The sequence below is a fragment of the Ochotona curzoniae genome, unplaced genomic scaffold (genome assembly GCF_017591425.1).
Source record: "Ochotona curzoniae isolate NIBS_2020 unplaced genomic scaffold, NIBS_Ocur_1.0 contig_2210, whole genome shotgun sequence".
NCBI lineage: Eukaryota > Metazoa > Chordata > Mammalia > Lagomorpha > Ochotonidae > Ochotona > Ochotona curzoniae.
In genome coordinates this window covers 39,306,231-39,321,924 of record NW_024465369.1, presented here as the reverse complement: position 1 = coordinate 39,321,924, position 15,694 = coordinate 39,306,231, and the positions used below count along the sequence as shown (strand labels likewise).

The window sequence follows — 15,694 nt, the reverse complement described above, 5'->3', positions numbered from 1 at the left end:
CCCAAGCACTTGGGCCATCCTCCTCTGCTTTTCCTGGCCAGCAGCAGGAAGCTTGATCAGAAGTGAAGCAGCTGGGACTTGAACTGGCATCCATGTGGGATGTTGACACTGCAGATAGAGGAATAGCTTGCTGTGCCACCGTGCTGGCCCTAAAGAGACCCTCGTTTGTGCTGAATTCCAGATGGGAAAAGGGTTGCAGGTGTATCAACATGTGCCTACATCTGTAAGTTCTATGTCATATAGTGTTGGAGTTGGTACTGTTGGAATTGAAGCTAAGGAGGTCAGGAGATAAGATTATAAAACATCTTGTATAGGTTGAAATGATATTGCCCTGGGAGGTGGAGAGCTTCCAAAGGATTTTAAAGGGAGAAACATCATGCTCTGTTTTTGGAGCATTTCCCCCCCCAGAAGATTAAAGCAGAAATGAAACTAGCAAGGCTTGATCAAAAAAGTGGCAAAGAGATGAAATTAGGGAGACGGATTACTAGTCACAAAATTAGGAGGAAAAGTTTATCCTTGGGCCTTGAAACTTGAGAACTTTCGGAGAGAGCATTGGTTGCCTAACCCTTGGACAGACTTCTGTGATTGGCAGTGAGTTTCACGGAAGGTCTGGGATGAGGACCACATGGCTGTGATTTTCTGTGGATCAGCAGACGGTTTTGCTGAATTCAGGAAATGACATAAAAAGGATTTGTGCAATGAGATGAGAACGTAGATTCTGAAGTTAGTACAGTGGGAGGGGAAAAAAAAAACAACCAAGGGTTGGTAACCATGGGGAAGTAGCCAAAATCAGAAAGTCCCATTTGTGGCTTCTTTTTGGACTGCCCAATGGGAAGATCCTCAAAGCATAATCAATTTTCTCAATCTTGCCTTTCTCATCACAACCCTTTCACTGGATTCAGGGACACTGCAATAGACCCTCTCCCCTAGTCACCCCCTTCCTGGCATCTCCTGGTTCTGGGTACCTGGCAGCCAGCAATTCCAACCACTTGAGGTTGACTGGAGACCCTATGGTCAAGGGAAAGCAATGACCTGCCAGGGTGTCAAGGTAGCTGGATCTTTCCAAAGCCCACAGTTGATGACCCCAGGGCTCCTCCAGCCGCCCCTTCCTCCAACTCCACCTCCTCGCAGCCTCCGGGAGGGGTGGGGACCACCCGGGCCGTGGGCGCCCCCACCTCGCCCAGCCCCTGCTCCCCCTGTCCCGCCCCCTAGCCGTGCCGGGCGGGGTCTCCGCGCCGCAGGCACCGGGGCGCTCGGACGCGGGTCAGGCCGCGGGTGCCGGGAGGTCGCTGGGCCACCCGCGCCGCCGCCCCCCGCCTGACGCACGGAGGGGCCGGGACGCGCTTTGCGGCGAGTGACTGGAGCCGCCGCCACCCAGGCCCGCTCCGCCCCCCAGCCCGCCTTCCTCCCGCCTCGCCCTCCGCCTGCGCCTCGCGAACGTCCCCGTGTCCTCCCCGACGCCCCGGAGCCGCCGGCCGCCAGCTCCAGCACCAAGCACCGGCCAAGTGAGTGAGGGTGCCGCGCGGCCGGGCGGCCCAGGCGGGAGGGAGCGCGCAGGCCCGGCGGCAGCGAGGCGCGGGGCCCCGGGGGCGGCCGCGGCGGGCTCGGCCTTCTTCCCCGGCGCGGGCCGCGGGGCCGGCGGGGCGGCGCGCTGAGGGAGCGGCGCCTCCACCCCGCCGCCCTCGCCGCCCTCCCGGCCGTCCCCGGCTCCCTTGCCGGGCCGCCTCCGCAGACAAAGCGCCGGAGGTGCGAGTCCTTGCGGGCCGCCCCTGCCTCGGCGCCGCCTGCCGGGAGCGGCAGCGGCCCGCACAGCCCGGGCAGCGCGCTTCTCCCCATCTTGGGTGCCCTCGTTCATTTCTGGGCGAAAAAAGGACCGAAATCGTGCAACAGGTTTGGGCCGTTAATCCTTAATTTCCCGGCGGGTCTCGCCCTCCCCGTGCGTGCTAGAAAGCAGACGCGGCAACCGGCTCTGGGGTGAGTCCCCGCGTCCAGCGCCCGCGGCGGTTCCTTTGTGTGACCGGTGACCAGTCCTGCCCGGTTACTGGGTGCTTGGCTGGGTGGGTGGGTGGGGAGGACACGAGCGCCGAGGCCCCCCGGGCCAAGCCCAGGCTCCTTGGGTGCCGCCCTCGCCGCGTGGGGCTTGGCTTACCCCGGGCCTGCAGGAGGTTATCGGAGTCACAAAGCGGGGAGAGAGAAAGAGGACACGGTTGGCCTGGGTCCACGCTTCTCTATCTATCATTTTAAAAACACGTTTTAGGTAGCCTCGTGTTCTACCCGAGCAGCGGGGTGGCTAAGCTCCGGAGGGCCCGGGTGGGATTTGACCGTGGGGCGCGCGGCAGAGCTGCGGGCTGCTGTCACTGCCCCGCGTGCTGGTTGCTCTGGGGGCTTTGACATTTCTGCCTCAGCCCCAGACAGCCCGAAGTTTGGGAGCGCTGTTGAGGGTGGAACTAGCAGCAGCTGCTGCTTGACAGGTCTGCCCTGGTCCTCACTTTTTGTCTGTGCCAGGCTTTACCCACCATGCATCCCAGCCTCGCTTGGCAAGATTGTAGCTGCCACTCAGAATGCCCCTTGTGGGAAAATCTTCATCCATAAAGGTTCTTTTTTTCTTGTTCCCTTGGACCGATAAACCGTTTTTTTTTTTTTTTTACTTGTTGTAAGAACATATTAAAGAATAATTTGTCTTGTTTACCTTACTCTGTGGCATGCCTTACCTAGCTCATTTCATGGGTATGCTATTTTGGCATAACAATACTAAATAGAAGGAAGATATCTTTTTTTTTTTTTTTTGGCTTTGAACACTAAAATACTTCTTTGTTCTAGAACCAGGAAGCTTTTACACGAATACTTTGTGTGGATAAAAAGTTGGTGGCTGTCTTTACCTCATGACTAAATTATGAAAAAAATTCCCAAAGGACGTAGAAAGCATTGCACAACTCTATTGATTGTTTTTATTTCTGAAATGCCAGGAAATCATTTTGTTGGATATTTATTCAGACATTCTAGACTAACCTTAAAATTCAGGCTTGCCTTCGTAAGTTCCCAACGTGAGGAAAGTGAGTCGGTCCTGTTTGAAGGGTGTCCAGGTCTTTCCCTCTGGGCATGGTACCTGGAAGGAGGCTGGGATCTGGGCACAGAGTGACAGCAGAATGGGGGGGGGGGGCGGGCGTAGAAAGTAGTGAAGCAAGAGTGAGACTTGCATTTACTTGGGATTTTTGGTTTTCAAGATTTGTTTTATTTGAAAGGCAGTCACAAGGGGTAGGTTGAGGCAGAAGAGAGAGATCTTCCATCCGCGGTTCACTCCCTAAATGGCGGCAGTGGCTGGGCCAGGCTGCTGCCAGGACCCCTGTGCAGGTGCAGGGGCCCAAACATTTGAGTCATCTTTCAGTGCTTTCTCAGGTAACTTAGTAGGGAGCTAAATGGGAAGTAGAGCAGTTGGGATTTGAACTGGTGCCTATCTGGGGTGCTCGTGTCATGAGCAGTGGTTTAACCAGCTACATCCCAGCTCTGGCTCTGCTATTTGAGTTTTAATTCATTGCTGCTTCATAGCTTTTTAAACAGGTAATTTGATTTTTGAGCCGAATAGCCACTAGTTTAAGATGTAGAAAATTGCTTTTTATCAAATAAAATTCTACTAAATCTGATTTGTAGAAAGTTTTCTCTGGGAACGTAGTTTTTGCTTCTCTAAAAATATCACTCATCTGTGTAATATTTGCTCCAGAGAGCTTTTATAGATGTTACAAAACAGGAGTAACCTTTTGAGAAAAGCAGGGATATTCACTAATAAGAAATGACACAAACTTAAATTTCCATTAAGAATTTTATTCGAGATACATTTCAGTATGTCATAGGAATCACTCTTAAAGCATACAGTTTGTGATTTTGGAATGGTGACAAGACTGTGCAAACAGCAGCACTAATTTAGGAACATTTTGCCACCCTAACAAGCAACCTGTATCCACTAGTTGCTCACCTCCTCCCCTGCTCTTGGCAGCCGCTTAATCTATTTCTGTCCTTATGGTTTTGCCTGTTTTGGGCATTTCGTATAAATGGAATCGTGCAACATGTAGGCCTTTGTGTCTTTCACTTAATATTGTCAGTGTCCATTTATGTTTTAGCAAGCATTGGTACTGCACAGCTTTTTATGACCGAGTAGTATTCCATTCTGTGGCCTTGCCACATTTTGTTTATTCACCTGTCAGTCCATGGGCATTTGGGTTTTCACTTTTTGGCTGTTATGAGTAATGTGAACACTCATTTACAAGTTTTCGTATGGGTAAGTATTTTCCCTTGACTGTATGCTAGGGTGTGGGGATTACTGAGAATTACTATGTCTGGTGACTCAGACTTTTTGAGGAACTGCTAAACTCTTTTCCATAGCTGCTGCACCGTATTCCATTTCTGCTAACAATGCACGAAGGTTCCATTTGCTTTACATCCTTACCAGCATTTCTTCATGTCTGTCCGAGATCTTCTGTTTCTGGCTGCTCCCCAAATGGCTGTAGTGGACAGATAGAGCAGATGGAAACCAGGAGCCAGGAGCTTCATTTGGGGTAACCCACATGGTCACAGAGGCACAAACACGTGGACCGTCCCTCTGCTGCTCTCTCAGGTCATTAGTAAGGAACTAGATCAGAAGAGAAGCAGCCAGGACTTGAACAGGGGTCCATGTGCGGTGCCAGCACCTCAGCTGGAAATTTCACCTGCTGTTTTACCAGCACTGGCCCTTTATTAGTTTCTAAGCTTATGTTTTTTCACGTTATTTTCCAATTAAGTATTTTGTGTGATGTTATAAGATAGCTTTATTTATTTATTTATTTTTGCTAGGAAACTGAGGTGCAAAGCGATTAATTTTTTTTTTATTTTTTAATTTTTTTGGCCTTACAGTTAGTAAAAGGCAGCTTTTGATTATAAACTCAGATCTTCTGCCTCTACTTCCTGCATTCTTTCCACTTGATGAAGCATAGCAAAGTTAAATTGTTTGTAAATGTGCTTGGTTAATCAGTGACAATAGGGAAAAAAATAAAAATTCAAATGAAGGAGCAGGTGTCATCCCCAGGTTTTGTTATGGTTTTTCGAATACATTATTTTCGTGTTGTGATAAGGTAGCTCTTATTTCCAGTGTGGAAAGAATTAGAGTGGCCTAAGTCCAAGTACCCCTTCCTGTTCCCCTGTATCACCTAAAAGCTAGTGCTTACTCCAGTGCCTCACACTTCTGTTCCCCTTCAACCTTCCAGGTTTTCTGTTTCTTACTCCCTTTGATGGTAATGCAATTGAAGAGCTTTACATTGTATATAAACATAAAGATTGTTCTGCATTAAAATGAATTAACTTTTTGAAGAGGACAGTGTGCCATTTTCAGTTTCAAACACTGGATTTCTCAGGTACTTTGGCTTTAATGTTATTTTTTTTGTGTGATACGTAAATTTACTTGAGTCTCAAAACTCCTCGAAGACTAGTGAGGAGGCCATATATTTCTTATTCACCTTGGCACTTCCATTGTCCATCATAGTACCTGATTCAAAGCAGGGCCTCTAATCTTTGTTTAATAAATTAGGACAGGTGCATTTTTTTAAACTAAAAAAATCATATTTATGTTTTATACTAAAAGCAGTATAAATTCTAGAAAAAATTTAACTTTGACATGACCTAAAAATAATTAAGGATAAAAATTAGATTTTGGGGCCCGGCGCGGTGGCACAAGTGGTTAAAGGTCCTCGCCTTGCACGCCCGGGATCCCATATGGGCGCCGGTTCTAATCCCGGCAGCCCCGCTTCCCTTCCAGCTCCCTGCCTGTGGCCTGGGAAAGCAGTCGAGGACGGCCCAAAGCCTTGGGACCCTGCACCCGCGTGGGAGACCCGGAAGAGGCTCCTGGCTTCGGATCGGCATAGTATCGGCCCGTTGCGCTCACTTGGGGAGTGAATCATCGGACGGAAGATCTTCCTTTCTGTCTCTCCTCTCTGTATACCCGCCTTTCCAATAAAAAATAATAAAAATAAATCTTAAAAAAAAAAAATTAGATTTTGACCTACTTTTTTTCTTCTTAAATGTGACACTGCTTTTTTTCTTGAGGAAAAAAAAAAAACACGTTTGTTGGAAATACTAATTAAGACAAAGAGGAGGTGGGAAGAAGGAGAGAGAGACAGGTAGAGATGGTGCTATTCCACTGCTTACTCTCTGAGTAGTTGGGGCTGGTCTGGGTCAAAGGCAAAAGTTAGGAACTGTTCAGGTCATGCCCCAGGAGGCAAGGACCCAGCTACTTCAGCTATCCCAGCTGCTTCCCAGGGTTTGCAACAGCAGGACACTGGAGTTGGGAGCATGAGCCAGGTACCAAACTGGTGCTCTAATCTGTGGCACTGGCATCCAAGCCAGAGGCTTAACCCCTGGGCCCAGTGACTGCCCCTGATTTAAAATGGAACACACTGCATTTTAATGGCATGAATAACCCCATTGTACTGGTATCCAGGTACTTGGTAAGTGGCACATATTTCTCAAGTATTTTACATAGTGCCCACACATAGCAGTTATGCTACAAGTGTTTCTTAACTGAATGAATAACCAGTGCATAAATAGCAGAATTAGTTTGTGCTATAACAAGTAGCAGAGATACATACAATGAATATTTAGACCCTGATTTCTACTTGCATTTTTAAGTTGTCAGATACAGTTCATGTTAATTACAAAAATTCAAACAATACATGGGTTTATTAGTTAAAAGCCAAAAATCTCCCTTCCTGTTTTATTTCCAGGACTTCTCCTTCCCATTCTTTGTACTTAAGCCTTGTCCTATCTCAGCTAACACCTGTTAACAGTTGGGCATTTATACTCAAATTTCCTAACTTACCTCTTTGCATTTATGTGTGTGTGCGTACAGATGTTCTTTTCTATATCTCACCACACCTGCATACGTATATGATGGCTTTTCTCTTTATAAATGCAGTTGTGCTACCTGTATTTCTTTTGAAACTTAATTATCTTGGAAGGTTTTGCATCTTTATTTGCAAAGGTGAAGCATGTTTCTGTTCCCCTTTTTGTTTGCTCTCCTTACCTGGTTTTGGTGTCAAGATGAAGCCAGCTTCCAGAGACCAATAGGAAACGTTTCCCCTTTCCTTCTGTGCGCTGAGCAGTTGAAGGTGTCTGCTGTGTAAACCACCTGACAATTGCGGGTGGGCCCTGAGATGGTCCTTCTGATTTTTCCTGTTTTTATTGTTCTGTATTTTATGAGACAGTTTAGCAAGGTAAATGGCTACACGAATCAGTGCATGCAGCTGTATATGAGCTTTTATAGAGACGCAGGGTAAAGCCCTACATTTTGTTTACTGGTTGTACAGCCTTAGGCCAGTTACTTACCCTCCTTGAAACTGCATCTTCTCACCTAGAAAATGGCAATCATTTCTGCTTTGCAGAAGTCTGACATCATTAAATGAGATGTGAGCTAATAGATGGAAAGGCTCAGTTGTTGCAACTAATACACATTTTAACAATAAATGATAATATAGTATAGAAATAAAGATTTGTTTTCGTGGTTGCTATGACTGTTTTAGCCTCACAGTAACAAATCTAAGGAGATGTGAACCTCTGTGTAGTTTCTGTAATGAGAAGGTCAGAACCACAAATTCATGGGCCATTTAAAGTTTGATCTGGACAGTGCCTAAAAATACGGTCTTCTGAGGAAGGGCTGTAGGGAAAAGTAGTGGAATACACAGATCAGTTGGTCACTTATTAGCCTTTTGACTTTGGAATAACAACACTTATTTTCTAGAGTAGCTATGAGGAAAGAGGTTAGCATAGAATGTTCAAATAGTTAATGAGTGTTCAAGAGTAACTCCTGTGAAGTATTGGGTTCTGCTATTTTGAGGCTGCTTGATATAGTGGAAAGAACATTCAGAGTTTAATACTTAGTTGCCATTTGCCTAGAATGAGTCAAATCCTTTCATTTCTGTACCTGTAACAAACAGCAAGAGAATTTACACTCCTAGAGGATCTAACTTTATATGCAATTGCTAGGTGGTTTACGAATGTTTTCCGATTTAATCCTCTGTCAGATACAGGTGATAGCCGTTTTGTCCCTCCTTTATTGGGGAAGACTGAGACAGACAGACAGACACACAGACACAGACACGAGTCCATAGCATTCATCACCCCACTCCAGTGCTGCAGAACCAGGCCCTCAGTCCGGTTCTCCCGTGTGAGTGACGGAACCCAGGTACTGGAACCAGGGTCTGCGTTCACAAATGGAGGAAGGAGAGGCACCTGGGTATAGAATGCACTGTCCTGCTAGGAGATGGGGGCATCTTAACTGCTTGCAGGAATGTCTGCCCCCATTTCCAGTTTCAACTGATAAGAAAACAAGGTGTGGGACTTGGATCTTCTTGGGTCTTTTAGTGGACCCATTAGTCTTGGTTTTGGCCTTTCACTCATTACAAGCGGATGAAGTGAGTGCGTGCAGGTAATGCGAAATAACGAAAATGCTGTAAACTGATGTACTATGCGCATGAAAAAACCAAGTGAGCGTAGGGTGAGTCTACTTATTTATTTATTCTTTCCATTAATAAAATACAAATAAAGAGTAGTTGATGTATCTTAATGCCTTTGCTTAGCAAGAATGTAAGGTTTTTAATACTTTGTGTTGTTCACAATTGTTTTCTTAAATAATTTATTACTCAGTCCTTTTTACACTTCCAGTTTGACCAGGTAAAACTATAAGGTGTGTGCATGTGAGAGTGTATGTGTACCAACTGGCAGGTACAGTTCTCTGATAGTTTGGCTTTTGCAAAAACTGGATGTTCTTTGAAAGTAGAGAAAAATGTGCATCAAAATTCATTGATTTCTGTTGGACTAGCAGAGTCTCTTAGAAAATGAATCTGCTGTTGTCAGCTGGTTTCTAAAGAGCTATTGATTATTTTCATGAAAGTTAGTAATATTGTATTTCCTTTAATAGGGGTTGCCAAAGCTTTTGCTTGTGAATTTCATTTTATCTGATCATGTTCAGTAATATTAATTTGGTATTTTTGCAAGCTTTGTGCTAGGAATTTGCAAAACAAAACTACAGTTCAGATATGACAAAATAAGTTGTGATTCAGCATTATTACAGAAGGTTTAGAATTGTATTGAGGCTTATATTATTTCAGTAAGTATGAATTCTTATGTAGAGGTGTGTTTTTTTTTTTTTTGCAGAAAACTAGACACGTTGAAAGTGTATATAAGCATTAGTATAGATGTTACTTGTCTTCAGACTGTTTATAATTGAATTAAGGAGGCAATGAAGGAGGAAACCAAGTAAAAAGACAGAAGGCTTTTAAAGCTTGCGTCTGCTCTTTGTAAAATCAATTTTGCTGAATTGGACTCTGGTCAGGAGCCCTAGGACTCTCCTGAGGCGTGCTATGGAAACCACCCAACCCTTTGAAGATTGCTCGTTGTGTCTGTCTTGGTCATTCTGTGCACTTTTTTTTTTTTTTTTGACATACTGAAAATGACTGTTCTCAGTGCTAAGCATAGTTTCTTCTGAGTATTTTTATCTCTTGGAATGTGGATTGGGGGTTTTCTCTTCAGGATGTTTGCTAAAAAACCAAAGCAAGTCATGGCCCATGGTAGAGCCAACAGATGGGTTTTATGCTATACAGTTTTAGCCTTCATCTCGGCATCCGTTTTTATTTCTTTTTGTTTAGTCCATTAACTTTTTGTAGTTTATACATTCATTTAAATGTCTTTAATCCTTTTCAGAAGAAAATTGACATGCAGTAGGACCCAGATATGGCAAACAGATATAGTTTCAGAGGCCGGCTTTGACAGGTAGTGATGGCTGCCTGAACACAGCACTGAGTGTTGGAGGAGCATCTATATTCAGTGGGAAAAGTGCTATGATTATTGAGTGGTGTTTGTTGGCATGGGTAGGAGTAATGATGGCATAAGTGCCTGGATTAGCTGTCTCTGCTTTAGATAAAATCCACAGGATGCTAAAAAGCTGAGCAGGTGGGTGGCTTATAAGTTTGGAGCTGAGTTTTGCAGGGAGAAATGTGGATTTGACGAAAAAGTTGATAACTTTGGGATTAGCAGTCAGGTTGGTTGAGCTAAAATACAATGTCTTGTGTAATAAGATTGGTGTAAAAAGTGAGGAAGGGGTATGGGAAACTTTAACAGCCAGATAGAAATTAGATTATGTACATTTTTCCAAATAATCTCCATCATTATTTCTATAATCTCTTTCAGTTAGCTCTCATCCTTTTAATTCTAGATGGTAGTTATTTATCATGTATTTTCCCTAATCTGTGATAACGTATATTCAGAGTACAAAAGATGTAATCAATATGTGTGACGTTCTGGGATTTGATTATTTTATACAGGCTTTGTTTATTTACTAGAGGGGTAGTAGATTTGTTGTTATTTTCCACTTGCCAGGTGTTGATGTCTTTTTCTAATGGAATATTAGATCTAGGATTACAAAATGAAATGAGTGTATGCTACTGTTAAAAACAAGGGAAAAAAAGAAATTAAGGAAGAAGGAATGGAGGGGGGTAATGCAGGTGGGAAGAAGGCAGTCCCGGGGTGGGAGGTATCAGCAAGCTCTTAATTAGTATTGCAGTATAAGTGAAATTTATCTACCTTTTGTAAATACATTTTCAAAGAGGTAATTATTTTTAAGTACATAACATATTCAGGTATTTGAGATTTTAAATGGTACATAAGACAAAATATAAATGCTGCAAGAGAAGCGCTTTTATTCCTGTTCCTCGGCCGCTGAGTTCTCTCGTTCACAGTCAGCCACTGTTACTGGATTGTTATGCATTCTTCTAGATATGTTTGAAGAATATGTAGTGTTTTTCCATTCCTTTAATAAAATGACTGTAATCATTGCGTTTTCCATACCATAACACTTTCTTCATATTATTTTTTTTGTTTACTAGTTAGTTTTCGTTTATATGCCAGTACATGACAGACTTTCTTCTTATGTTTTAAAATAAACTTTCTGCTTTGAAGTAATGTTAGATTTACAGAAAATGTGCAAAATAATACAAATAGTTCTCATATACACCTCACCCAGGCTTCAGTTTCACCAGACATCTTATTTTGGTACATTTGCCAAAGTTAGGAAACCAGCCTGGATATGTTATTGTTAACTAACATAATAACAGTTGGTGGTTGGATATCATGAATTTTTCATTCAATTAACTTTTTTCCTATCACTAGTTTATTTTTACATAAGTCTGGATATATCACTTAAGGGAGGTGAAGTTTTTAAAATAATGAAAGCAAGGGCTGTGCTCCAGACCTGGGTGAGGGTGTGGGTAAGGGCACCAGGGTCTGAGGGGTCTGTGAGCTTAGAGGAAGAAGTTCTGGGCCCATCCAGAGATGAGGTTGCATTTAGTTGTCATGCTTGTGTGGATTCCTCTGACAAGCTTTCATCTTCATTTTTATGACCTTGGCAGTTTTGAGTAGTTTTGTTCAAATATTTTATGAAATCTCTCATTTTTTTTCTGCACGGTTATAATATGGCCACAGATGTTTGAGAGTAATTCCACTAAGCTGAGTTGCCATTCTCATCATATCACACAAGGGAGTGCCTAATGACTTATGTGACATCACTGGTAGTGTTAACTTGGATCGAGCACTGTCGTGTTTAATGTTTTATCTGTTGTATAGTTACTGTTTTTTGGTTTTCATGTTATATTTTTGACAGAGTCTTACTTGTTTTAGCATAACCTCAAAGTGGTAGGGAGAATTAAAAGTGGTAGGGAGAAATAATTTTGCTTTAGGATTATTTGCCATTTATTTTATGTAAGTATTCCTCTGTGTTTACCTGTTTGGTAGTTCAATATTAATGAGTTCTAGCACTGGCCTGCCTGGGTTCTAACTCTGGTTCTGCACTTGCAGTTTTTCCTGCACTGCTTTTATCTGACCTCTCAGCTTCTCCAGCTTTACGGTGGGGATGTTTGTAGCAGAAGATCTCTCTGAAAATTGTTGTGAGAATTATCTTTTTAATTATTGGTTTCTTAATTTGTTATTGGGAGTATTAAATGAGACAATGTGTAAAGCTAGAGACTGGTATCTATACCTTGCGCTAATAAGTGCTAGGTAACTGCTTTGATTAAATTTTTTGAAGATTTACTTATTTTTATTGGAAAGTCAGGTACACAGAGAGAAGGAGAGGCAGAGAGGGAGATCTTCCGTCTGATGATTCATTCCCCAAGTGACCACAATGGCTGGTGCTGCACCGATCCGAAGCCAGGAGCCAGGAACCTCCTCCATGTCTGGAGGATGCAGGGTCCCAAGACTTTTGGCCGTCCTCGTCTGCTTTCCCAGGCCACAAGCAGGGAACTGGATGGGAAGCAGAGCATGTTCAAGGCGATGACTTTAGCTGCCAGGCTAAATTTTGTCCTTAGAGTAAAATTGTAATCAATACTTTTACATGTCATTTCACACACAGTATTGGATGGAGGTGGGATAACTGTAAAATAATCCCTAAAAATATAATATCAAAGGTATTTGCTTTTGTAATTTTGACAAATAGTGACAAATCCCTCCCAGGGAGGTTATATCTGCACATTCAACAGGAGCATATGAGAATACCGGTATTTCTGTACTAGTGAATTTGAATTTTTCCTCTCTACTGGGTGCATTCCTTTTATTATGAACTAATTGGTGGATCTTTTCATTGAGTCATTAGAGTTCTTTTTTTTAAACATTTATTTTACTTAGAAGTCAGAATTGTATAGAAAGAGGGAAGGATGGAGAGAAAGAAATCTTTGATTCTTTAGGTCATTCCCCAAATGACGACAACAGCTGGAGAAGGGCCAGTGAAGTTGGGAGCCAGGCAGTTCCTCTGGGTCACCCATGGAGGTGCAGGTGCAAAAAGCAGGTCGTCCTTCCTGCTTTTCCACGCTATCAGCAGTGAGTGGCATCTTGGACATGGACTGGTGCTCCTGTGGCATGCTGGCATCACAGGCAGAGGATTAGCCCTGTAGACCACCTCTCTGGCCTCTTGAGGTTAGAGTTTGCTGTTTGTTGTAAACACAGTTGTGCCTCATCAGCTGAGTAGTGATCCAAATGTTTTGGGATGTTACTGCAGAAAGTAAGTCTGGAAAAGACAAGATATAACTCTTGGTTGCAGGATTGACATTCTGAGAAGGCTAAGTCACATTGTTTACCTTTCTTCTATGACCAATAAGTATTTTAAACAAATTTTGAAAAGAATCACCATGGTATATTTGCAATCCAAAGCAAGGAAGCTGCAGGGAAGTTGTTAGAAGCAAAGGTTTCAGTCAAACTGAATTGGTGTTACACCCTTTATGATTTGCACCTATCATTTTGCAAAATAATTAGGCATGAAATAAAGGAAGTTTGTATATATATTTATAAGCATATTCTTATTTCATTTTAGAAGTTTTTTTTAGCTACTTGTGTTTTCTAGCATGTCTAATCATTACTGGTTGTAGGTTTTTTTTTTTTTTTTCTGATGATATGTGAAAGCGCTGGCTGAGGTCTGTTTTCATGAGGGAGATGGGATGGTAATGATGCAGGTGCCTTGCTCTTCCCTTGAGTTTGAATGTCTTATTTGGGATCTGGAAAGTCACCCTGCCCACACAGGTTTCCTATGCCCTGCTCTGTCCATAAGGTCATGGCTCCTTTACTCCTCGTAGGCTGGAAACTGCAACAGCTCTGGAGGAGAAGGAGATAGTTTTGAAGGCAAAAAGCCACAAGGCTGAGAAAAGAAAAGGAATTTCCAACAAGGAGAAGCAAGCAGATACTGTGAAATGGAATCTGCATCCTTGGGATTTGAGAATCAAAATTTAATGTTAAAACAATGGAGATGGCAGAGGAGATAGCCTGTTACCTTTTTGGGTGGATTTGTCCACGTTTGGTAAAAGTACTAACACGGTATTCCTTGCAGACTCAAAACACGAAAAACTAACAAAGAAAGCCCCTGCTACCTGAGTTAAATCCAGCCCAATTTACATGTAAAAATTTCACCTTGCTGCCTTCAAACACATAGATTTGTTTAAAAACTGTTCAGTCTTAATGTCCTCTGTTCTGATAGGAAAAGTTGGAGACTCCTTGGGCAGCAGATATGAAGGATCAGATAGTGAACTGAAAACATAAGGGAAAGAGGAACTTAAAGGCAGCTTAGGAGACAGACCTGAGAGATGGAGTTTTAGAGTTTATGCCAGGTTTTGGATTATATTTACTTACAGACTAATCGCTGTAGTTCCTCTCAAAGGGCAGGCAGCTAACTACACAGATGAGTACGTCTTGTTCTTGGTGTGAAGGAAGCTGTTATCCCTCCTTGGTAGTGTAGGGTTGTATCCCATTTCTGAAATACCTGAGAACTCTGACGTTAGTAACAAAGTGAGTGGATGTTTCAGGGCAGAGTTAAGCAGATGTTGCTTAGAGTGTGGTTAATTCTGTTTCTGTTAAAATGCCATTTGAATAAGATGACTTTTGTTCCTTGTTAGAATGTGTAAGCCTGTCAGTTATTTACGCTGCAGTGTGAATCATTCAAGCAGATGATTATTGATTTTCTCCTTTGTACTTTGCTGGCATCAGATAGTATAAGAGTAAGAGTGTTGAGATAATTCTTTATTTTACATTTGAATTGAGTCCACTCAGGCTGCTATTACAAAATTTCATAGTTTTCTTAGTTTATAAACAACGTAAGTTTTTAAAGTTTAATTTATAACATTTTAAATTTACTTTGTAATCAAAGACTTAGTGGTTCTACTAAATATTCAACAAATAAAAATTAGAAAGACCCATAGTGTAAGGACTTATTCCAAAATCCCACCCTGGACCCTGCGCCATTTCTTCTTCCTCACAGCTCACGAAATTCGCACCAGTCCGGCCATCCACCAATCAGATGTAACCTGGCATTCCACCTGAGAACCCCACCCCCAATCTCCCAGCCCCTTCCCCAACCCGCCCGGCCCACTCACCAATCATCCCCAGGCACTAATCCCCTGGGGCCTGCCCTCAAACCCTCCCAATCCCTGCCCCCCACACCTGGCAGACAAAAAAGGCCCCTAGGTGCTGCTCTCCTTCTTTGCTCTTCCCCTCTCTTGTCCTTCTGGCCTCCCTTCCCCCCTTCCCCTTTTCCTACCCCCGCTGGAACAAACCTCCTAAGATGCCTCGTTGTGTCTGGTGTTTTCAGCTCACGGTAAAGAACCAGGTTGTGGGAATTAGCTGCGCGTAAAATATCGTAATATCCTATGAACTAGAACTCTACTCTCTTTTTAAATAACTAACAGATAGTCCAGTGGGAGAACAGGCTGGGCTATAAACAGCAATCAAATGAAAAGAAAAACACCATAAGTTTTAATTCTTATAGTTTTGTAGTCTGCAAAGTCTGAGATCAAGATGCTGGCTCTTGGTGTCTTCTGAAGGTCTAATTCTTGGTTCATAGATGGATCTATTCTTGCTGTTTCCTTACATGGCAGAAAGGACAAGAGAGTGCTCCAGAAATTCTTCATCCAAATTAAACTTTTAGAAAAAGATTTATTTGTTCATTTACTCCTCAAATGGTTGCATCAGCCAGGACTGAGCTAGGCTGAAGCCAGGAGACAGAGCTTTGTCCAGGTCTTTCACATGGGCGCAAGGGCACAAGGGCTTGTGCCATCCTCCACTGGCTTTCCAGGCCACTAGCAGGGCATTGGATTGGAAGTGGAACAGCAAGAGTTCCAACAAGCACCTATATGTGATGCTGGCA

The 15,694-nt window shown here is 43.1% G+C and overlaps 1 protein-coding gene across 2 annotated transcripts in view; it reads left to right on the top strand.

The window, feature by feature from the left end:
• Positions 1-1,428: 1,428 nt before the first annotated feature.
• SESTD1 (SEC14 and spectrin domain containing 1) overlaps positions 1,429-15,694 on the top strand; it is a 111,505-nt gene continuing 97,239 nt past the window's right edge. For both annotated transcript variants that reach the window (XM_040971806.1, XM_040971805.1), the window contains exon 1: positions 1,429-1,505. The gene's annotated coding sequence lies outside the window, so the exon portion shown is untranslated. The remainder of the gene's footprint in view (positions 1,506-15,694) is intronic.